General features: G+C 40.8%; 1 protein-coding gene and 1 long non-coding RNA gene across 6 annotated transcripts in view; one reads left to right on the top strand and one right to left on the bottom strand.

Annotated features, from left to right (window-relative positions):
* The window catches only part of LOC310658719, a 28,469-nt gene extending 8,077 nt beyond the window's left edge, over nucleotides 1–20,392 (top strand). Inside the window, exon 3 of one of the 2 annotated variants that reach the window (XR_014502450.1) lies at nucleotides 20,161–20,392. This is a non-coding gene — a long non-coding RNA (uncharacterized lncRNA). Of the gene's footprint in view, nucleotides 1–9,350; nucleotides 10,029–20,160 lie in introns of those variants that run through there. The other variant, XR_014502451.1, reaches the window with a different exon arrangement.
* Nucleotides 1–24,130, bottom strand: part of NAV3 (neuron navigator 3) — a 441,074-nt gene that overhangs the window by 351,175 nt on the left and 65,769 nt on the right. The gene's annotated exons all lie outside the window — the stretch shown is intronic.

The raw sequence follows: 24,130 nt of genomic DNA, 5'->3' as shown, positions 1-24,130 counted from the left end.
CTGTCCTTTAATGTAAACAGGATGAACAGCGTACTCACTACTCTACAAATTATTTGGAACTGTTTTTGTTATTCACTTTAATGTTTCCTTTTATTTATATCACAAAATCCTAACACCTCTGAAATCCTTCCAGGGAATTAAGTCACCACTGTCAAGTTCAAAAAATGTTCAGAGAAGGGCAGCCAAGGATGTGGAAAAACTCCCCTATGAAGAAAGATTTCCTTCCAAGTGTGTAACATGATGTCTGTGTAGGGAGAGAGAGCCATATCTTATCCCCCTTCTCTTGTAACCCAGGGTTGCCCAGTGAAGATGAATGGTGGGAAATTAAGGGTTGATAAAACATGGTGCCTTGGTATTTGGTAATAGTGATGTCTACTTACTTGGGCTGATTTAAAAGTGGTTTGTGCGTATTCATGAAAATTAAGGCCCTCAATGACTACTGGTCATGTTAGCTACAGTATATAACCTTCTAGTATCAGAGTCTGTATGTCTCTATACCAGCCGCTGGAAATCACAAGCAGGAGGGTGGCATTGCATCCATATTCCGCTTTGCTACAACCCAACTGGTTTTTCTTAAGATAGTCAGGACAGAGATAGCCAATGTGAATCTATATGGCCCCATTCTCCTCCTCGATGTTGGGGAATGGCAGGGCTCTGAAGAGTGTCTGGCAGAGGCGGGGACCAGGGGAGTGACTCAGGAGAGGGGACCAGTGATTTACAGGGCATTACACCAGCTCTCCCATTCCCAATATAGTCATTCCCCACTTTGTTCCCAATGTAGATTGTCACTGACTCCTTCTTCCCTGGCGAAGTGTGTGTGCCATTGTGTGATTTGCCTCAGGTGCCAAAATGTCTTGGGCCGGCCTCGAATGCATGGGACAGTGATGCAAATCACAAGCACACAGAGAGAGACACAATCTTTGTCAGAAAATGCCTTATTTTCTGTCACCACCTTGGTGACTTGTTAGTGGTTATTAGAGATGAGAGGTTTATTATTTTATTTTTGTAAGTAATTCTATACCAGTTTGTAGGACAAAGCCCTCCCTAAATAATGTGCCAAAAAGGAATGGAGCTACAAACATTAAACACACCAATCGGTGTACACTTACTGTGATAAATTTGCTTTGATAAAGTTATTAACATGAAAGGCAGCAGTGACGTTTTCAAGGTCCTCTTCAAAATCCTGTACTGAATGGCCCAAGTGCAGGCCACTTAGAAGGAAAGTTTCAAAACTGTGAGGCCATCAATTTACAGTGGTACCTCGGGTTACAGACACTTCAGGTTACAGACTCCGCTAACCCAGAAATAATACCTCGGGTTAAGAACTTTGCTTCAGGATGAGAACAGAAATTGGGCTCCGGCGGCGCGGCAGCAGCAGGAGGCCCCATTAGCTAAAGTGGTGCTTCAGGTTAAGAACAGTTTCAGGTTAAGAATGCACCTCCGGAACGAATTAAGTACTTAACCCGAGGTACCACTGTATTAACATTGTGCTCTCAACTGTTCTTTGATTTTTAGACAATAATAGTTATGCTTATTGCTCAGCCTTCTCTAGATTGCTAGATTGCTGCACATGGATTTTTAAGATCACTGCTTTACTACTGAGGTTAAGCAATGAATCATACAATTTATCGTTCAGTTTGATTTGCCTGAAGAGATTAAAACAGCATTCTAGTCAAGGATCACAGATCCACTGTTGTTTTTTTGTTGTTTTTTTAAAAAGCAGATTCCTGCTCTAACAGAGTAGAGATATAAAATGCTAACCATTTTTAAAATCCTTATGAGTTGCCCAAGCAATTCAATGAATTCCTGAGAAGAGTAAAAGGAAAACATCAATCATTATTGGTGGAGGATAAAGGGTGGAGGGAGGCAAAGCTTCCAATAACCTTGCTTTTATCACAGAGGCCATTTTTCACAAGCTATGGGCTTGACAGTTTTCCATGGTTAAAAGAAAATCATATTTCAATCCTGATGGTTGAAACATTAATATCTCATTACAACCAACTGGGATCGTCTTGTAGAACAGCAGTGGGGGGAAGTACAAAGCAAGGTATAAATAACACCTCCAATTTTTATAGTTGATGGGTACTATATCTGCTACCTATTAGATTCTCAAGTTTTAAAATGCTCACCTTCACTGTTGTAGCATAGTGATCTGACATAGATAGTAAAGAATTAAAGGGTTGTAGAACCATGATTCCACTAGAATGGAGTTCTGTGGACGTATGACCCTCCAGATGTACAATGGCCATCAGCTCTGACCATTGGCCACATGGGCCAGGGCTAATGGAAGTTAGAGCCCATCAGCATCAAGAGGGCCAAAGGTTCACCCGTTACTGCAACTAGATCTTGCTCTACTACCAGTGGCCCGATATTGAAAGCAGCACTGGTAGCAGAGGGACTAGGAGCGGCATCAATTTCACCCACAATATACTGCTGGAGTGAAGCCGCCATCACAGTATGCCCCTCATAGCAGTCCTGGGTGATGTATCAATACATCGCCCAAGCCTAGAAGGGACCCCAAGCATCATATAGTCCAAGCCCCTGCAAGGCAGGAATCTCGACTAAAGCATCAATGACAGATGGATAATAATATGAAGAAGAAGAAGAAGAAGAAGAAGAAGAAGAAGAAGAAGAAGAAGAAGATTGATAATAATATCGACCTACCTAGCAGTTATGCCTCGTACACCCCAGGTAGTGTGGTTGCTGACCTTGAGCCAGACATCCTGGAGAGTGAAGTAAAATGGGCCTTAGAAAGCATTGCAAATAACAAGGCCAGTGGAAGTGATGGCATTCCAGCTGAACTATTTAAAATTTTAAAAGATGATGCTGTTAAGGTGCTACACTCAATATGCCAGCAAGTTTGGAAAACTCAGCAGTGGCCAGAGGATTGGAGATGGTCAGTCTACATCCCAATCCCAAAGAAGGGCAGTGCTAAAGAATGCTCCAACTACCGCACAATTGCACTCATTTCACACGCTAGCAAGGTTATGCTTAAAATTCTTCAAGGAAGGCTCAAGCAGTATGTGGACCGAGAACTCCCAGAAGTGCAAGCTGGATTTAGAAGAGGCAGAGGAACCAGAGACCAAATTGCAAACATGCGCTGGATTATGGAGAAAGCTAGAGAATTCCAGAAAGACATCTACTTCTGCTTCATTGACTATGCAAAAGCCTTTGACTGTGTCGACCACAGCAAACTATGGCAAGTTCTTAAAGAAATGGGAGTGCCTGATCACCTCATCTGTCTCCTGAGAAATCTCTATGTGGGACAAGAAGCTACAGTTAGAACTGGATATGGAACAACTGATTGGTTCAAAATTGGGAAAGGAGTACGACAAGGCTGTATTTTGTCTCCCTGCTTATTTAACTTATATGCAGAATTCATCATGCGAAAGGCTGGGCTGGATGAATCCCTAGCCGGAATTAAGATTGCTGGAAGAAATATCAACAACCTCAGATATGCAGATGACACAACCTTGATGGCAGAAAGTGAGGAGGAATTAAAAAACCTTTTATTGAGGGTGAAAGAGGAGAGCGCAAAATATGGTCTGAAGCTCAACATCAAAAAAACGGAGATCATGGCCACTGGTCCCATCACCTCCTGGCAAATAGAAGGGGGGGAAATGGAGGCAGTGAGAGATTTTATTTTCTTGGGCTCCATGATCACTGCAGATGGTGACAGCAGCCACGAAATTAAGAGACGCCTGCTTCTTGGGAGGAAAGCAATGACAAACCTAGACAGCATTTTAAAAAGTAGAGACATCACCTTGCCAACAAAGGTCCGTATAGTAAAAGCTATGGTTTTCGCAGTAGTGATCTATGGAAGTGAGAGCTGGACCATAAAGAAGGCTGATCGCCGAAGAATTGACGCTTTTGAATTATGGTGCTGGAGGAAACTCTTGAGAGTCCCATGGACTGCAAGAAGATCAAATGCATCCATTCTTAAGGAAATCAGCCCTGAGTGCTCACTGGAAGGACACATTGTGAAGCTGAGGCTCCAATACTTTGGCCACCTCATGAGAAGAGAAGACTCACTGGAAAAGACCCTGATGTTGGGAATGATGGAGGGCACAAGGAGAAGAGGACGACAGAAGGCGAGATGGTTAGACAGTGTTCTCGAAGCTACAAACATGAGTCTGTCCAAACTGCGGGTGGCAGTGGAAGACAGGAGTGCCTGGCGTGCTCTGGTCCATGGGGTCACGAAGAGTCGGACACGACTGAACGACTAAACAACAACACCTAGCAGGATTGCTGCTAAACTTGATAATGTCCATAGAACATTTTGCTTATAATAAGACAACTAAAACCCCCCACAAAACCCTATGTTTTGCGTAACAATAACAGTGATGCTCAATTTTTTTTAAAAAACAACATGCAAAAACCATGCAAAGTATTAAGAGGTGCATGCCAATTCAACCAAAACATTGTAAGGTATTTCTCTTTATCCCTGGCATTTCAAAGGCTTATTACTACAGCAAGATATAAAAGTGGTCATTACTAAAATATGCTTTAGAAACACACAAGCTAGTATTAGAGGTGATTGTTTGCAGCAAGGACTTTCCTTAAGCTATAAGTAAATCTCTTGCTTCTATTCTTCAATCTTTTCCATAACCTCTGGGGCACAATGTCTTCTCTAATCTTCTTGGTATGGTTTATTAACCTCCCATTTCTTTGTTCTCAGTGGATCCAGCACTGTTTCTGCTGCTAGCATTTGATTGCAAGTCTTTACTCCAACGTACAACATCCACTTTAGATTCATTTTTCAGATCTGCAGCCCTCTTTCATTTCGGCATCAGTAACATCTTCACAGCCTGTAAGCACTCCTCAGCTGAAAATATATTCCATCTTTTCAGCAGCCCAAAGAAGTATTACGTATTCTTACTCAGTGGAATTGCACAAGAATTAATTTAGTCTACTGTTCTTTCTTACTTACTTTTTTTTGTCCTTTGTGGGGAAGATCATAGAAAGTTCTTCGGTTCTTCGGTTCCCATAACATGAGGGACTGATAATAGTAATTAAATATCAGCCTTTGATTAAATGAGTACATCTGAAGACTGTTAACACTGTGTTATCATTAACACCTTAACTTTTTGGTACATTCAGAAACCCACAAGAGCACTCCTCCTGTGGTTTCCAGCAACTAGTTTTCAGAAACATAATGTCTCTAACCTCGAAGGCAGAGCATGGCCACTGTGTCTAGTAGCCAATCAGAAACGCTACCTTTGCAATCTTTATAATGCATATACCCTTATAATTCTTTCTTAAAAGTCTTCACTCATAGCTCTTGCTATTTCTCTCAATTTAGACCAGGATTGTCCGAGTAAAGTACCTAAGCTACCTGCCATGCCACACAAGTCATAGATGCTCTTGTGGACTTACAGAGAATGGGTTTTCATTTTGCTTGCACCAAAATCTTCCCTGTGCTAAACAGAATATAATGAAAGTACTGATGTCATTGCCCAGAAAACAGAATTTGTATGTGTTAAACCAACTTCTTCTGCGATGTACTAAAAGCAACAACCCTATAACAAGCAGTCTCACACTAGATTGTGGGTTGTAGATATTCAGGAAGATTACCAAAGATCAGAAAGCAATGTTCCCTGGACCCTCACTGGAATCCTGTAACAACATGCCCTCAAAAGCTTTCTGGCCTCAAACAACTTTCTCCTTGAGACACATCATTTCATTTCAGTTGAGGCAAACCTTGAACATTGCATGGTTATCTGCCTTTTGTTAGTTTTAACATTTTCACCCGCAGAAGCATACCAGGCAAAATCTAAGAAATGTTATGCCCTCCAAATCCATTTGACGAATGCGTAGCCGTGATTTCCTTCTATGTCCTCTATGAAAGAGTTTATGAGGCATTGCATGCAAGGAGTGGGGATGAACCCTGAAACCAGACATGGATTATTCATTTGTATTATTCACCTAATGGATTAAATGAAAAAGAAATTTAAATGGCATACATTCTCTCTCTCTCATTAAACCCTGTTTTTGCTTCATTTTAAAAACTTGTCTATCCCTTTTCAATTGAAATTCCTTTTTGTCTTCCCTCCAACCTCAATTATCACTTCTCAGTAATAATCCTCACCCAAGTGGCCTAGATCGTCTTTTACCCTTTTGTACTAACATCATATTCTTCATAATTTGATGCACAAACTCATTCTTTTACCCTCTAATCCCTATTTGTCAGGTTTTTTCAGACAACCTGAACCCTTTAACCGCATAACCACTCCATCCTCCACAATCTTCCTTTCTTATATTTCTTTCCTTGGCTCTGCCAATAGGAAGAATCCCTGTTTTATTTTTCATTAAATAAACCTGCCACTTTATTTTCCTTTGTCTGGGTAAACTGTCACCTCTAATCTCATTTTCCTTTCTCTAAGTATATCTAAGGGTTTCTATTTGATTAATTCATCTTAAGGCCCTCGGCCTGCATAGCTCTTTCAGTGCAAATTATTAGTATGGTATCATTTAAAGTCCCCAATAACTCATGTTTTAGTCAGTAAAGAGAACTGTCGGACCCACAGATTTATTATGCATATATAGCACATGACACCGGTATACTAATCTATTGCTAGAAGTCTACAATTTCCCTTAACAACGACATTTCATGAAAATCAAGTGCAATGCAATGTCCTCCTTTGCAAGCAAAGGCTTTTCTGTGGCCAGCATGTGCACAAACAAACCTGACCCTAAAAAATTTCAACTTCTTTCAATATACCACAGACCCTTTAGATTTCAGGTGAAAAGTGACAATTTCTGCATTGCTACCTACCACTTGCTATAACACAAAATATAACTATTATAGCCACAGGCTACAAGAATCTGTAAATGTATTTCCACTTCAATATACCCTGGAGACATTCCAACATGGTTGTTTTGTTTTCGTTGGGTTTTTTATTTTTTATTGGCTTAGGGACAGATTCTGCTGAGCTATGTTGTGGCAGCGGCATCTCTCTTTTCACAGAAGTCAAAAGGTGCCCATCTCTCTGCCTCTGCCAAAACACTTCCAACTGCCAGGCCTCAGCAAATAATTGTGTGAGCTTCAGCAGGTCGAATGAATCCCCAATACCCATGGGATGCTTCAAAAAGTTGCCAGATGGGATCCTTCCTCCTCCGAAAGGAAACAGGAGAAGGTATCCAGTTCCTCAGCACTGCACACAAAATACAAACTGCAGCATTTTACCTGTGCAACGCAATAAGCCCGATTTGGCATTTAGGTTTCACATAACAAGGTCTGAAATGGCTAAACAACATAAGCCTGATTTTGTGGCTCGCTGCCAACTCATCTTTTAAGCAGAACTGTAACCCGAGGCTTTTCGGGTTGAATAGATATGCCTAATGTTTCCTTGTGGATGACTAGACTGGAGATTCTAGAATCAGGATGAGAAGGAGAATGAAAGTGAACATTTATCTCTTCCAGTGTCAGTGAAGTTGCATTTTCAAGACAACTTTATTGAAATCTAATTTGGTACTTCCTTCTCTGCTTTGCCCATTTTTTAAAAAAAAATCCCAAATGGCACAATGTAGCTGAGCATATTTATAGCTATTACCACAACAACAGAGTGCAGACTACATATGCATAGCATTATTATTTTATATTATATATTATTATATTATTATATTATATTATATTATATTATATTATATTATACTGCCCTTCATCCAAAGATCACAGGGCAGTTCTCTGAGAAATAAAAGTATTAAATCCAAATACATGATTTGAGAGCTCTTACCCAGAATTTTTTAGTATGCAGTATTGCTAGAAATGTATTATTGAGTTCGGTTGGTCTCCCAGATAAGCTCAGATAATTACACACTAATTTGCAAATTTTATATATGTTAATTAAAATCTATGAAAGATTTAATAGTTGAATGTCATATCTTTGTCAAGATAGGTACAATATTAAATAAAAAGTTACAAAGCACTGATAATAGCATTATTCTGTGATTCGGTTTAACAGCCCTATTGCCTATGTACACTGACATTTTAAGACAAGTTTGCCTTAAGCTAACAATTACTTGCATTCAGTAGAGGAGGATGGAACAATAAGTCGGATCTTCTTCAAAGAGGGTACGTGTTGCACTCAGACCACTGAACATCCCTACCTCCCAGTGTGGGCAGAGCTTAGCCCTGCTCCACTCTTGCTTGGCTTGGGGGGTGTCTGCAAAATGCTTTTAAACCCTGCATGTCGTTTGCTGGACCTCTTTGCCTTCGTGCAGCAGATCACCCCCACCCCCACCCCCCTTTAGTTGGTGCATTTGGCCTTGCTATGGACTTTGTTGGTTGCCTGTTTTGTAATGGGGGCATGGTAGGAATTTTTCCATTTAGCAAATTGCCAGGGCCATTTGGTTTTCGCCTACCGCTTAGCAAGCGTCACAACTTTGTAAGGTTAGGCGGTCAGGCATTGGATCAGTGTTGTGTGGGGAGGGGAGGTGCGGCCACCACCTGCCCCTCCAAGGTCAAGGGTATTCCATTAAAGAAATCCAGGGTTTGCCCTGGTTCTTGTCCGAATCCCCGTGGTAGGGGCTAGGGCCATACCAGGACCCCACAGAGACACCGGGGGTGAGCTTGAGTCGGTTGCCACCGGCCAGGCTCCCTCTGGCAGTGTTTCACCCTTTATCAGATTCCCCATGAAAGTGGGTGTGAGTCTGATATAGTTTGGAGATTCCAGTGCCTAAGCCAATACCACTCACATTCTGTGTTTAATAAAGTTGTGGTCTTGAAGCGCAATACTATCTTACTACCCTTGAGAATGTTGCCACCATTCTATATTACTGTATGTAGCAGTGAACGGCACTATTTTTATTTTACATTGTGGTTTATAATGTGATTTGTCGTTTAGTCGTTTAGTCATGTCCGACTCTTCGTGACCCCATGGACCAGAGCACGCCAGGCACTTCTGTTTTCCGCTGCCTCCCGCAGTTTGGTCAGACTCATGCTGGTAGCTTCAAGAACACTATCCAACCTTCTCGTCCTCTGTCGTCCCCTTCTCCTTGTGCCCTCCAACTTTCCCAACATCAGGGTCTTTTCCAGGGAGTCTTCTCTTCTCATGAGGTGGCCAAAGTATTGGAGCCTCAGCTTCAGGATCTGTCCTTCCAGTGAGCACTCAGGGCTGATTTCCTTAAGAATGGAGAGGTTTGATCTTCTTGCAGTCCATGGGACTCTCAAGAGTCTCCTCCATAAGGATCCTAATAAAACCTGAGAAAATTTTGTAGCTTGGTGTAATAGCCCAACATATGACCATCTTTTTATATTCAGATCAGGTTAAATTGAAGAAAGTGTGCAAAATATTATGCATTGCACTTTATGCAATTCACCTACAAATAGATTCCCTTTTTTATTTCAGAATTTTCTAGAAGGTGATTATGGTGAAGGAGCTTAGTTTCTACTCTGCTATGGCCAGGAAAACCTTGCTTCATTTCCCTCATCTCTAATTTCAATGTGGGTAACCCACTTGTGTTTAATGAATTTGATTTTTACAAAAATGCGTGTGTTAAATCTATGTTTATGCTTATCAGTTGTTTAACCTTTACTATAGGCAACTTTCCCTGAACAGCTTTTATTTGGCACATTCCAATAATCTAATAAATCAGGAGCCACATTTCAAACAGTTAAGCTTGCAGATATGCAGACATCCCAGCATAGAAAGGGATGAAAGGCAACAAATTTTCAAAAGAAACTGTGAACTCAAATCTGCAAAAGAAAGTTGGGATGGGGAGGTATTGTAGCTGATCAGTTTCATGCATTCTTTAAAAATAGAATTCAAATTCCCTGAAAAAGACATAATATTTGACTCTATTGTGAGACATGTGCTTGAGAATCTACCATCTCACACTAGCAACTCTGCGGATGAACTGGACATGCAGTTTCTTGAATAAGGGGTGGTAATTATTCATTCCATTCCATGGCTTAGAAAGATATGAGGCTGACTTATCTGTCACAACATTAAAAGATTACTGCTTATAATATTCTTCTTAGCTTGGTTTCTTTCATTTTCTAAACTAAACTGTGTTCAACTGCAGACACTTGTTTCTGATAATATTGCTACTGCCAGTTTTAGGGACAGTGAAAAACTAAAGAAGGGAAAATTTACAACCAAATCAGTAGGGGTTCCCTTTACTACAATAGATAGTATGTGTTAGCTGAGTTTAGAATGAGTACAATATTTCCAGCTTTAACCATGAATAGAATGTTGTGTTGTGAACATCCTATGAACCAATATAACCAAACTTGTTGCTTGTTTTCCTTTTTACCCTATCTAAATCATCTAAAAGACCACAAAGAGAAACTGGGCTATATCTGCAGTCATTTGAAGTTGCAAAATGAATTCAAAATGGAATAGGTACAAAGGAGAGCAACTAAGATGTTCACAGAAATGAAGCATCTATTTTGTGAGCAGAGATTAAGAGCTTGGCAAAAGAAGTTTAGGAAGCAATATACTCTACAAATATATCAGAGGGGAATCATGCCGAAGAGGAAGATATATTATTTAGATTTTTTTAAAGCTCTGGCTAGAAGCAGAAATGGTCATCAGTCAATTTAGGGTTGAGATTTAAGAGATACTGAACTACTATATACTCTCCTTGTAACAGATGAGGGAGCAAAATTCTCGTTGCTGTGAAAAGATGGTTAAATACATAAAGAATAATCCCATGGAATGAATGTATAGGAGAAATTCATAATTTTACCTGGAAGGATAAAAAGTTGAGGATAAAATTAAATATGGTGTTTATCCATAAAGAGAAAGGAGGTATTTCTTTTCCTAATATAATAGCCTACCTTTTGGCAAACTGTTGTTGTGTACAGCTGCCTATGCCTTAATGGGAATGTATGTTCATGCAACACCCATCAAATTGGGTAGGGGAATCCATCAATGAGCAATAGCTAAAAATATAGCCTGATGGATTCTCAAGTAAATAATGCATGTCCAGGGCAAAGTAAATACTGCAGAAAATGGTATGTGTATAACAACAAATCATAAAACAAGTGACCAGTGCTGTATCATGTTGCTTCCCTTTCATCTCATGGAAACCATGCAACTCACTCTTAAATTAAGTTCACTGAATGGATTCTGTTAAGTTGTGGGTGAACATATCAGACGACACAGCGATTCTTCAAACAGCTCTTGTTTATTCACAGGCGAGAACAGAACTGAACTGAAGGGTTCAGTCAGCCTGCTTATATAGAGCTCCGCTAGAACGTAATTGTAACAATTTTCTAAAACTATCCAATCACTGAACGTCACTTTCAATCCCTTATTTGCATAACTATCTACAGTACCCTCCTGCTGGCCCAGGGTGAGAACTTCAGTACATAACAGATTCCATTTCATGAGAACATAAGAATAGCCTGCTGGATGAGTCCCATGGCCAATCTAGTCCAGCATCCTGTTCTCACAATGGCCAACTAGGGAAACCAGCCTGTGGTAAACCAGGGAGTACAGCATGAGCACAAAAGCACTCTCTCCTCTTGTGGCTTCTAGAAACTGGCATTTGGCAGCATTGCCGTCTCCAGCTGTGGATTTAGAGCACAGCCATCATGGCTGGTAGCAACTGATAGCCCTCTCCTTCATGAATTTGTCTAAACCTCTTTTAAAGCCATACAGGTTGGTGGCCATCAGTGCCTCCTAGAAGAGGAAAAATAAGTTAGATGGCTGATTTTGGAAAGGGGCGTATTAAAAAGAAAAAATAATGCTTGCTGAGGAACAAGTAGTTTTTCAGTTGATCAAGAAATTGGTGGCAAATGTAGCACAGTGTGCATGTAGACACAGGATAACTAAAAAGGTCATTTTTGTGGTTTATAAAAGGAGCCATGTGGGCAAGAATACTTCAGTGGTCCCATCCTTGCATGTGAAGTCCTGCATGACTGCATGAAATCAGCAATTCACTATTCACTGTGTGGTAGCCATACAAATGTTATCTAAAGAGTGAAATATTTTGAAAATATCACTATGGAAATTTCCCTGCTTCCAATGCAAGGGATATAGCAAGGGATATAGGAAATAAGTTGATTCATTATACAGAATTAGACTTGGAGAACTGTTGGATTTTTCTCTTTATAACTTTCAAAACAAATTCTCAGATGGATAAGGTAAACAAGAGAATATATTAGAATTTACATAGCAGGCTTCCTATGTAAGTGATCAAAGCAGTAAATAAGACAAAGATATACAGCTAATGTAAACTGCTAATGTAAACTTGACCCAACAGGGACAATTTCTCTTCCTTCAAGAACATTATTTGGCTCGTTGAAAGCTTCTCTCCAAAGTAAGTTTGATAGTGTTCAAATCATGAGCATTCGCCTCTCAAATTATGAATCATTCATGACTGAATACTTCTCAGAAGCAAATTGAAATCTACACAAACCTGACAGCTGTTCCAATGGCAGTGATGAAATTTACTTGATTGGCAAAGTGTGACTATCAGATCTCTATACTCTGCTTTGTATTAGCAGTACTTGTGAGCAATATCTTTCATACGTTGGGTTAGCTGGAACTGTGAGCAGAAGAAAAACAACTGCCAGCGCTCTTCTGCAAATATCTGCCTGACAAATACTGGATGACAAGTCCATCCATGGCTAGAATAAGTTCTAGAATAGTTGTTAGGGTTCTGCTTGTGTAAGAATTTGCACAAGCAAGAGTGCGTCTTTGAGTTTGTGCAATGCTCTGATGTAAAGGGTAAAACAGTCCTTTCATGACTTGAATACTCCTTCCCCAGGTAGAAATGTATGTCTGGATCAACCCAGTGAGAAGCACTTTTGCCTTACTTACTTAAGTGTAAGAAGCTATAACTTAGCAGAGCACACCTGTTAGCATAGTGATGTTAGATCTAGTACCCAGGACTACCAATAACCATACCCTCTCCTCATCAAAGAGGAAGCATGCAGAATGGCACTTAGATTTGGTCGGTTGATTAAGATGACTTCATCCCTGATAACTGGAAATGAAGAATATACTGGCAAGTTTATACAAAGCCTATCTATTCCACAATATCTCATTGCTGCACAAATTGAATGCCCATGTGCTCAAAAAAATTATTAGATTTCAAGGCAGCATGTTCATCAATAAGTTGAGAATGGATGTCACAGAAAGATTCTCCTATACAGTAAAATATATACAACTATCCACAACTAAGAAGTATCCTGATAAATAGCCCAGTGTGGGATGCAGTCAGGGGATAGTGTATTGGTGTAAAGAGACTTCTGTTTACAAAATACACTAGATTCTTCAGTTCTGGATTCCTATCAAGCAGCTACTTTGCACTGACCAACTGATGTCAGTCACAGATATGTGTAAGTCTGTCATAAGTCCACCATAAATATGCAAACATAAACTCATGCCAGCAATAGGTCTACTTAATCTGTAACATAACAAAGGCAACTCCAACTCATGAAAATTCTGACTAATAATTATCTGATCATTATAAGTAGTGAATGAAAATAGTCAAAGCCAGGTATTAAAGCTCATTTTTTATTGACTGGATGTAAAGAAAATGAGTCTACTCATACCTCACATCCATTCTTCTTCTCTGTGCTGCATCTAAGGTTAAGCTCAATATACAGAGAGGGTTTTAAAAAGAAAGAAAGAAATCCACTATATAAGTTTCTTTTTAACAGCATTTAAAAATCCACCTTCTTGCTAATGTTTCATTCACCTGTCACTCTAAAAATAATTCACCATCTATTTTCAGGGTTTCTATGATCAACATCATGAAAAGTATTAATTTTAAAAGCATTTCAATGGCATTGACAAATGGTATCCAAATCAATCTACTACTGGAAGCAGTAATAAAGAACAGACCACAATACTGTTGTGAATAATTTTATTTTTATCAGCACCTACAGCCTATTATTTTCTATACTGAATTTACATTGTTCCTCTATAACTGTAGGCCTAGTAAAGTGGTGCTATCAAATTCAGCATGTCTGGATGCAATCAAAAGAATCTGAAATGTCAGAACAGTTTAAATTAGATTGAATTAACATCAATGTCTTCCTAAAGGTGCCTTATACTTCCCCCTTTAGGTAGTGTAATTTCAATCAGGCTGGCCTGAACTGCAGCATAGAAAAAGCAATAAAACTATTTATTTAAAAGTTTCTTAACTCCTGGGGTCTTGGTTCTGTGATAGAAGAAATGTGGGCTATAAACAGAAGATTTTATTTTATTTTATTTTAAAAAAGAATAATCAGAGTATAATTATTGCTTTGTCATGTGCTCAGGTTGTGTTTCATAATTTGGTTCCGGTGATCATATTTTAGTAGGCCAAGATATAAACTAGCCCTGTGGGTGTTCGTGCAGTCCCATTTCATACAACCCAAGAAATAATGGTTAATAGGTCAGGAAAAGCCAACTTCAGGGTAAGTCAACCGAATAAACCACCTTCAAACAGTGTTCTCATAACTTGGTTGTGTTCCAAAGCTGTTAAATCACAGTTTTACAATCTGGATAAAGCAGGAAACTATTGTTAATAGGAAACTTCCCTGTATGTTCACTTGCTTCTGTACATTAGGTTGTGGAGAGCATTCTTAAAAATCACTTTCATTTGTAGGATGGAAGAGTGATAGATAGATAGATAGATAGATAGATAGACAGACAGATAGATGAGAGAAGAGGGGATATTTTCTGGTAGTTTTACTACATGTAACACAAATCTCATGTATACCCCTGGGAGAGAGATGCAGAATGGGTGCAGCAGTTTGGGCAAAACAGTGTAAAGTTACACTGAATAGGACCAGTCTGATAAGGTATACCAGTCTGATAAGCAGCAATTGTGTCTTGAGCTACTATTTGAAAACAGTATGGGAAACAACACCCTTCCTAATAAAACATACATCCCAGTTAGTTTTCAGTTTAAGCTGTTTCCATCCTGCCTTTTTTTCTTGCGCGTTTCTTTTATACTCGGAGGTTGGTGTATCTTGCCATATACACTGAATGTGAAAACCCTATTTAAAGAACCCAAGAAGTCAGGCATTCAACACAAAGTAATTTGATCAGTTTGTAGAAGTGAATAACTTGGATATCTAACATTCACAACCCACTAACTTAAAGGCTGGAATAAGTCGATCAAAAAAGACAAAAAGTAACAGGAAAAAGGCACTGTACTGTAACATTTTCTCAAAGAACCACAAATGGCAGTGGGGTGGAGGAAAGGGAAAACTATAGTGGCAGCAAGAAAAGGATATGTTTACATGTTTTTGGATGCTCTTAATATTTGTGATATGTTTTATTTTATTCTCAAATGTCTTGTGCTACCATTTTGGTGTTTTTGTCTCTGGGTTCCATTGGGAGGTAGAAATTTTGAACAATGATAGCATGGTAGAAATAGCAACAGGCATAAGCCTATACCAGGGAGTTTAAGACAGTAGGTACAGATTTGAAATATTAAATTCTTACCCCCAAAGGAGCCACATCTAAATGAAAATCTTTCCTACACCGTTCAAGTTTATAAGTGCTCATCTCATACAAAGCTCCAGTCTATTCCCTTTCACTATTCTAAGGGAGAGGGCATGAGAGAGAGAGAGAGAGAGAGAGAGAGAGAGAGAAAGAGAGAGAGAGAGATTACTTCTACGTACTGTACATCCTTTAAATAGCAGTTACACCTGCCTCCGAATGCCAGTTATTAAGAAACATGAGCAGAAGAGGGCTGCTGTGATAATGTCTTGCCTGTTGGAATTCCATGGACATATGGAGACTCCAATACTTTGGCCACCTCATGAGAAGAGAAGACTCCCTGGAAAAGACCCTGATGTTGGGAAAGATCGAGGGCACAAGGAGACGGGGACGACAGAGGACAAGATGGTTGGATAGTGTTCTTGAAGCTACCAGCATGAGTTTGACCAAACTGCAGGAGGCAGTGGAAGACAGGAGTGCCTGGTGTGCTCTGGTCCATGGGGTCACGAAGAGTTGGACACGACTAAACAACAACAATGGTTGGTGGGAACAGAATGCAGACAGTAGGCCTTTGGCCTGATCCAGCAGGGCTCAACTCATGTTCTGAAAATGCACTACCATCTCTTAACAGGATTCTGCTACTCCTTCAAACAATTTTCTCACGCTCATTCAGAAAAGAGAGCTATTCTTATAACCTTTGCTTCCAAAGAGTTAAGCAGAATAATTAAAATAATTATATCGTAATTGAAACCTGCAGTGTGGTTATTGGCAGCTCGGCACCAGAGATTTTTCTTTTAATCTACACCTCACATCTCTCAGTAATGAATAGTAGCATAATTAAATACTTCAGCAATGAATAATAAGAAGGGACTGCTGAAGTCCAGTAATGTTATGCATTGTTGACACTGTATCATAAACAGGAGGAAAAAGAGAATAATTTGATTACAGTGCATTCATGACTAGAATTCATGTTCTTGAACTTACCTCCAATTAACTTTTGCATGAAAAACTGACTGGGTTGCCAATGTTTTGTTTCAACATCAGTGGAGCGGGGGAGGGGGAGGGAAACATGGCACAAATGCGATGTGATTGAAATTACTATAATAGGAGTTAATCAAAAGTATCCAGAGACAGAAGATAATGTGTGTGTACATCTCAGTCCCTTCTCCTTGCAGATTTGATGAGCAGGAGAAATTGACTAAAGTTACTCAAGTTATGGTTCCTTCTCTTTTACTGATGAATTCTGCCCACTGTTCAATATTATTATCATTAACAAATGATATGCTATTTAGTGTCTGCATGTTTATCAACCATGTCCAAATATAATATCATTATTTTCTGCTACATTTGTGTGTGTTTTTAACTAGGGACTGCTTGCTCCATTCACCAACCCTCTTCCTTTACACCTGAGCAACTCCTCCTCACTTTACACCTTGATGTCCCTGTGCCTATTCCTTCACCTCCCCCCCCCCTCTTCTCACTGCTTGCCCCAAGCCCTTTACCTTCTCCTCACATCCCACCCTTTTAAAGGAGAGTGGGAGGCATGTTAGCCAAATTGCTTTCTGAAGCCTCTCCCCTCTGCTTTAAACACCTTCCCCTGATAAGGACCCATGGGACAACAGGATGTTTGCTGGAGTAATGGGCTGCACCAAAAGAGATTCAGAGAAGAGGAGCTCATTAGTTCAAGGCTCAGTCATGACACCTCTGGGTAATATGTAGAGTATGCATTATGGAGCCAGTGTGGTGTAGTGGTTAGGAGCAGTGGACTCATAATCTGGTGAACTGGGTTTGATTCCCCGCTCCTCCACATGCAGCTGCTGGGTGACCTTGGGCTAGTCACACTTCTCTGAAGTCTCTCAGCCCCACTCACCTCACAGAGTGTTTGTTGTGGAGTAGGAAGGGAAAGGAGATTGTTAGCCACTTTGAGACTCCCTAGGGTAGTGATAAAGCAGGATATCAAATCCAAACTCTTCTCTTCTTCTTCTTCATCTTGTGTTTCCTGTAGGTCTACTTTAAATTTCATCCTTATTTCTCCTTTTTCTTATTGTTACCTAAAACTAATGTTATATATATGCCCTTCACTTTTTTTCTCTGTCTTCATGTATTTTATGTAATGTAGACTAGTGCCTATGAAAATTCACGCCACAAAAAAACCCCAGTTAACTCTTTAAGGTAATACAGTATAGGGTTCCTGTTACCTACTGAGTCAGATCTCCCGCTAGGCAGAATGAGGTGGCTGCCTGAGGCATCTAATTTTGAGTTTAATGAAAATCAAGCAATGAGTATATAATTTTATATATTACACTGGTCAACAACAAATCTGTTGTCTGCGTTTTTTTCAGTTGATTTAGGATGAATCTGATGCGCTGAATCCAAAAATCACATTGGTTTTGCTCAATCAGGTCAAGTTTTTGAGCTATGGCCACATGTCGTTTTTTTGCGTTTTTGTTCACATGTACGCTTGTGTGGAGCATTTTAGAAGAAGTTGGTGGGGGTAAAATGCCATGTCGAATAATTGTTTTGATTGGAAATGATTATTTTAATGACAAGAAGTATTCAGGTCCGATAGTTCTGGGTGATTATGTCGGAAAGAGATCAGTTTGAAGTCATAAAACCTCGAAATCTTCCATAAATTGGTGCGGCAAAGCATAAAGTTGGGGGATCAAAACTAAGTTAATCCTGATCTTCAGTCAGCACATCGTCCTGTAGCTCATTGTGATGAAATTCCAGTGCCTATCTTCGGAGAACTTCCTGACATTAGTGACGAAGATGCCTCCAGTGTTGAAGGACATGAAGAAGAAGTGGTTCTTGAAGATGATGCTTCACACCCATTTTCCCAAAAGGAGTTGAATGATCTAGTTCGCAACCTCAGCTTATCAAAGGACTCTGCTGAACTGTTGGCATCCAGATTGAAGGAAAAAACCCTCCTCTCTGAAAGTGCTCGCATCAGCTGCTTCCGCAACAGGCATCAAGAATACCTCCGTTTTTTCTCGGAAGAGAAGGACTTGGTGTACTGTGCAGATATTGCGCAGCTTCTGCTCAAGCTTGGAGTGCCTCAGTATGAACCCAAAGATTGGAGACTGTTCATTGACAGCAGCAAGCGCTCACTGAAATGTGTTCTGCTACACAACGGCAACCAGTTTGCCTCTATACCCCTGGCTCACTCGAGTACACTGAAGGAGAACTATGAAGCAGTGAAGTATGTGCTGGAGAAAATTGGTTATGATCAGCATAAGTGGTTTATTTGTGTTGACCTGAAGATGGTGGACTTTTTGTTGGGACAACAGTCTGGCTTCACCAAGTACCCATGTTTTCTGTGCATGTGGGATGGTAGGGACCGTGCTCAGGATTACACGAAGAAGGACTGGCCTGTGCGGGAGGAATTGGTGCCTTGCAAAGAAAGGAACGTCATCAACGACCCTCTAGTGGACAGAGACAGAATACTCTTCCCACCGCTGCACATCAAGCTCGGCTTAATCAAGCAGTTCACCAAGGCTCTGGACAAGGATGGGGACTGCTTCACTTACTTGTGCCAGACTTTTCCAGGATTGACCATGGAGAAGTTGAAAGCTGGCATCTTTGACGGTCCTCAGATCCGTCAGCTCATCAGAGATCCAGAGTTCGGAAACTCAATGAGCGAAGTGGAACTGGAAGCGTGGAAGGCATTTGTTCTGGTAGTGAAGAACTTTCTTGGCAACAATAAGGCCAGAAACTACGCAGAACTTGTCAACAACATGCTGACTGCTTTCAGAAGCCTGGGCTGCAACATGAGCATCAAGATGCACTACCTATTTTCACATATGGACTGGTTTCCTGAGAACCTGGGTTCACAATGAGTGACGAGCAGGGGGAGAGATTCCATCAGGACGTGAAAGGGATGGAGACCAGGTATCAGGGTCGCTGGGACGCAATCATGATGGCTTACTACTGTTGGACTCTGAAGAGGGACCTCCCTGCCACTGAGCATTCCAGGAGTTCCAAGAAACAGAAGTTCAAGCCCTGAAGTTTGAAAAATGGTGAAGCAACATGCAATTTATGTGTACTTACCTTTATCAATGCCCACCATTCAGTTTACAGTAAACCTGACCTGATGGAGAGAACGGATGCCATTTCCTGATTCAGCAGTGCAAAAATACCCTAAATCAGTTGTAGAAATCTAGACAACATTCAAAAAGTAAAAAAATTTTCCCCCGTGTTATCATTGTAGGGAGAGAAGGGGGGTATCAGGGGAGGGGTAGTACCTCTGGTTGGGGACACATCATGCTCCTTCTGGGATAATTTGTCCACCTTTGGTTCCCACCCTGCACTCAGCTCTCACCTGTAGCTTTTAGAAGCTGTCAGCATGTGACAGCAGCCTCACCCTGGGAGACAGCTTTGATTAGTCGGCTAAACTATGGGTCTCCAACTATGGGTAGGCAATGGGTCTCAAACCCTTGGTGGATTAGGGACTTCCCCTGCATGTGAAAACAGGCTCTGGCAGATAGATCAGACACCAATAGTGGGTCCAGTCAGTGCTGTTTTTCTAGAAAAGGAGGTGCAGGAACTCACCATGAACACCCCCTTGTCCTCTTATAATGTCAACCGCACCCACTTGAGAAAGACCAGAACTGAGTTCCAGAGGGGGGAAAGCCCTGGGTCCAGTGGTCATGAGGATAGTTACTACATGTGCGGGGCAGGGAAGTGAGGGGCAGATTGGGCATGTCAACCTAGGAAGGTAGCCAGTCTAGGAGAAGGAAAACTCTGATCCTAACCCTCTGCTTACTTGCAGCTACACTCATTCCTGAGAAAGGCTTCAAGAGTAAACCCTGAGGAAAAATCCATATCTGTTGCCGTTGGGAGAAGAAAAGGCTAAGGAGTAAACCCTACACTAAGACGGTTGGATGGTGTATTGAACACCTCTTTCCAGCAACTCTTGGAGTCAAGCTGGTGCCAAATGTATCATTTTCCTTTCCTTTGGTCCATATCTGTGAGGCCAAGAGACAGGGTCTTGTCTGGGCAGCCCAGGACCCAGTGGCGTAGCGTGGGGGGTGCAGGGGGGCCGGCCGCACCGGGCGCAACTTCTGGGGGGGGCGCGCTCGCACTCGCAGCTCTCTGCCCCTACCAGGTTAGGGGGCGCAAATTACTTGCCTTGCCCTGGGTGCTGACAACCCACTCTATGCCACTGCCAGGACCTCCACACACACTGCCCAGATTTGAATCCCAAAGAGGTAACTTTGGTGATGCTAACACAGCAAAAACAACATGGGGCGCAGCAATTACAAGTTACATGTCTCTGCAGCCATAGCAGGCACTGTGATTCTAAAACGGTTTGAATTCACCCCTGGAGGCAGACTCCACTGTCTCTCAAAACAGACAGATGCCAAAAAAGGGAGAGATCCTTGTGGGATATTTTGCCTCAGGTGCCAAAGTAACTCTACTAGCAGGGGGCAGGGGGCTGTTCCATCTCAGGCAGAACTATCTGCATCTCAGGCAGCTAAAGGCCCACCTTTGTTCCAGGTTATTTTAAACACACAGAGAGAGAAATTAATATCTGCATTCCCATCTAGTCTTCAATCATACCTTCTCCAGGATTTCATTTTTATAAAAAACTTACAGAACAAAAAGGGAATAGTGTGAGCTTACAAAACTGTTTACAAAATTAATTTTTTAAATCACATAACAAGGCAAAGCAAAGGAAGTCAAGGCACAAAGTAGATTTTCAATGCATAAAGCTTTGTAGAAAAGATCTTTGATGAACAGGTGACAGGGGAAAGCGATCATCTTACTGGAGGTGCCATTCAAGCACAGGTTTTAGATCGTCACTCCCCCCCCCCCCCCCGGTTTTTATGTCTAGCCTATTTACAAGTTGAAAATCCATTAAATATATTAGGCATGTTGCGTGGGCTGCACTTTAATTTTTGACATCTATGTATTATTAATGTAATCATCTGAACTATGCACATTCAGAGGACATGGAAAATTAAGAAAGATACAGCAATCAGAAATTAAATAAGGAGAGCACATATTAAAGAGAATAATAAGTTAATTTTATTAAATAAATGAGGTGAATATAACTTCTGAACTAAATGATAATAATTTCATTCACAAAGAAGATCCTTTAGAAATAATATTTCTCTAAAAGCCATTGAAGCATAGGCTGAGTACATAACCCTAATTACAGCCAATTCTTTCCAGGAATTTTTATGGCTTGTCCTTCTTTTTGTTGAATTTTCATTATAAAAAGAAGAAAATGTGCATCTCCCTCACCCGTCCCCCATCTTATCCCCAGTCCTCTCCTTCATAACACTTTTTTTTTTTTTACTTAGCCCTGTAATTAAAGCTTTTCTTCATGATTTGTGTTCATTAGAAAGGTAATTATATTTTCAGAAACCAAGGTGCCAATAAGATAACCTTAACATGTTTATTACAAAAGCAAGAGTACAGACGTGATTTTTTTAAAAGTAGAAAATGGGGTAAAATACACCGCCACTAAGCCAGCCTGGCACTGGGTACAGCAAAGGGCCTACTTTCGGTGCCACAAGTTGAGGGTGGAGAAATGACAGTAGCTGCCTGGCCACTTCCACTGAGAACCCACCCTAGTCAATCTCTCTGAACACATTACAAATGCTGCTGTCACCAATGACCCATCTGGAGATACGTCCAAGCCATTACTGTGATGTCTTCTGGCTCACAGCTGCTTGGAGTGGTATATGTGGACCCCCACTCTTATAGAGCATCTCCCCCCCCCCTTCTGTTAATTCCAATGGGAAGCATAGTTCATTGTCAGCTCCAGAGCTGGCATAGTGTATGGCCACTTGGGCAAATGACCACGGACCAAAGGCGTTTAGGGTGCATCATTTTTGAACCCACCACTAGCAGTGTACCCATGACAGTAGTGGTGTTTGCCACCGCCATGGTGAGATCACTAACGGGAAACCTCTTCTCTGCCATGGGAAAAGAAATCATCGGCATCTAACAGCAGCACCCCCTGGGAAGTTACAACTGTGTGATTGTGTGCATTTCTATTACTATTTAGCCCCTTAATGGAAGTTGCAATCCTTATGTGGACCGACTCTTCTCCCAGTAGTATCTACTTAATGTATGCAACAATTCCATCATATGTCTTGTGTCTAGTTATCTTGTTTAAAATCCCCAGTGTCTCATATTATAATTGCATTACACTGATGTTTTTTCTTTTCATTCATTTTTCATCATTTGGATTCCATAATCAGAAATACTACCAGTTCCGCTTTCTGTTAATTCACTTCAATCCAATATGCCAGGACTCTGCCATTACATAAAGCTGTTATTGCATTATTGAAAGAGATGATAGGAAAGCAACTCATACCCCACTCCACCCCTGCTGGCACACTCTAAGTGGCATCAGCAAGTATGTGTTGGGTTTATAACCCAGTCCTGCCATCACGAGCTCTGGGTGTTACTCCAGTCAGTTTTTTCATCAGGAGGGAGACACTGGCCACATGTCTTTTGGATAGCCAAGGCCACTGAAAGCTTAACTACATTCTTGCCAATGTTGTGGCTGCTTTGAAAAAAGACTGGTTACAGGAAGTCTAAAACCACTTTGAGGGGTTCCGCCCCCCCCCCATCAAGTGGTGTATAAATCTTATAAAATAAAACAAAATAAGAGCAAGGACGAGCGGAGGTTGAAAGACAGGTACCAGTGGCAGTTTTTATGGATGAAAAGAGAATATTGGGGGCCAGGCTTAACAAAAAGGAACAAGAAAGATCAAACCTTTCTCCACCTCAGCCGTTCTCCCTCAAACCCTACCTCCTCATCTAGGTGCTTCTCTCCCAGGAGTGAAGTTTAGTCTGGATACCTAACCAGTTAAATATGGCTAGCCCAGCCTTCCCCAGCCAGGTCGCTCCACATCAGGTCTAACACATCTAGAGGACACCTGGCTGGGGAAAGCTACGATCAAGGAAGGTAGGTGGTTGGAGGGAGACCAGCAGGACAGGGGAAATATTCAGCATTCCCACATTCCCTGCTGCAAAGCATCTGTATAGGAATTTCCCCCAAGCATTCATTCTGTACAGGAATATGGTACAATTAACATTCTAGAATACAAGCCATTCTAGAATACAAGCCTTAGAGTTGTCATGCTTAATTTGCTGCCCAATACATATTATTCTCTGTGCCATTTCACCAGTTCCTCAAAATGTGTTACTCGGTTTGCCAGAATGGTTCATGCTTTCATTAGTTTAGCCCCCAGTAAATAAAACAAAGCTACTACTTCATTACAGCACTGGCTTTTATCTCACAATTATTTTGGATCCCTGAGTATTTTAAGCTTCTCCTCAGCATTTGACATTTAAGGTCCTATCAAATTAATGCTTTCAGCTATCTATATTCACTCATTATTTCAGTCATGCACATTGGCCAGGGGCTTGTCCCATTTAAAATCTCTTTCACATTTGCTTACACAAGCTTTTTTATTATTCAGACATTTGGTCCTTTTTATGTTTTCTCTCATTAACACGGAATTTCACAAGTCCTTGGTGAATAATTAGCTGTAGTAGGATCCTTAACTCTCACATATACATTTTTAATTTATTAAGATGATCACCAAATTACTTCTGTACCATGAAGAATGGCATACAACTTATGTGCAAAACTACCAAATTAAAATAGAAAACATCACATTTTTTAGGTTAATCACACAAATCCAGATAAGGGAATTTGCACTGGATCAAGGGATAAAACCAAGGAATAAAGGCCATTAGACTTGAGGCAGACATAA

This window comes from Podarcis tiliguerta (genome assembly GCF_965153285.1).
Source record: "Podarcis tiliguerta genome assembly, chromosome: 10".
Taxonomy (NCBI): domain Eukaryota; kingdom Metazoa; phylum Chordata; class Lepidosauria; order Squamata; family Lacertidae; genus Podarcis; species Podarcis tiliguerta.
This window is presented reverse-complemented; position numbering and strand designations above follow the sequence as displayed.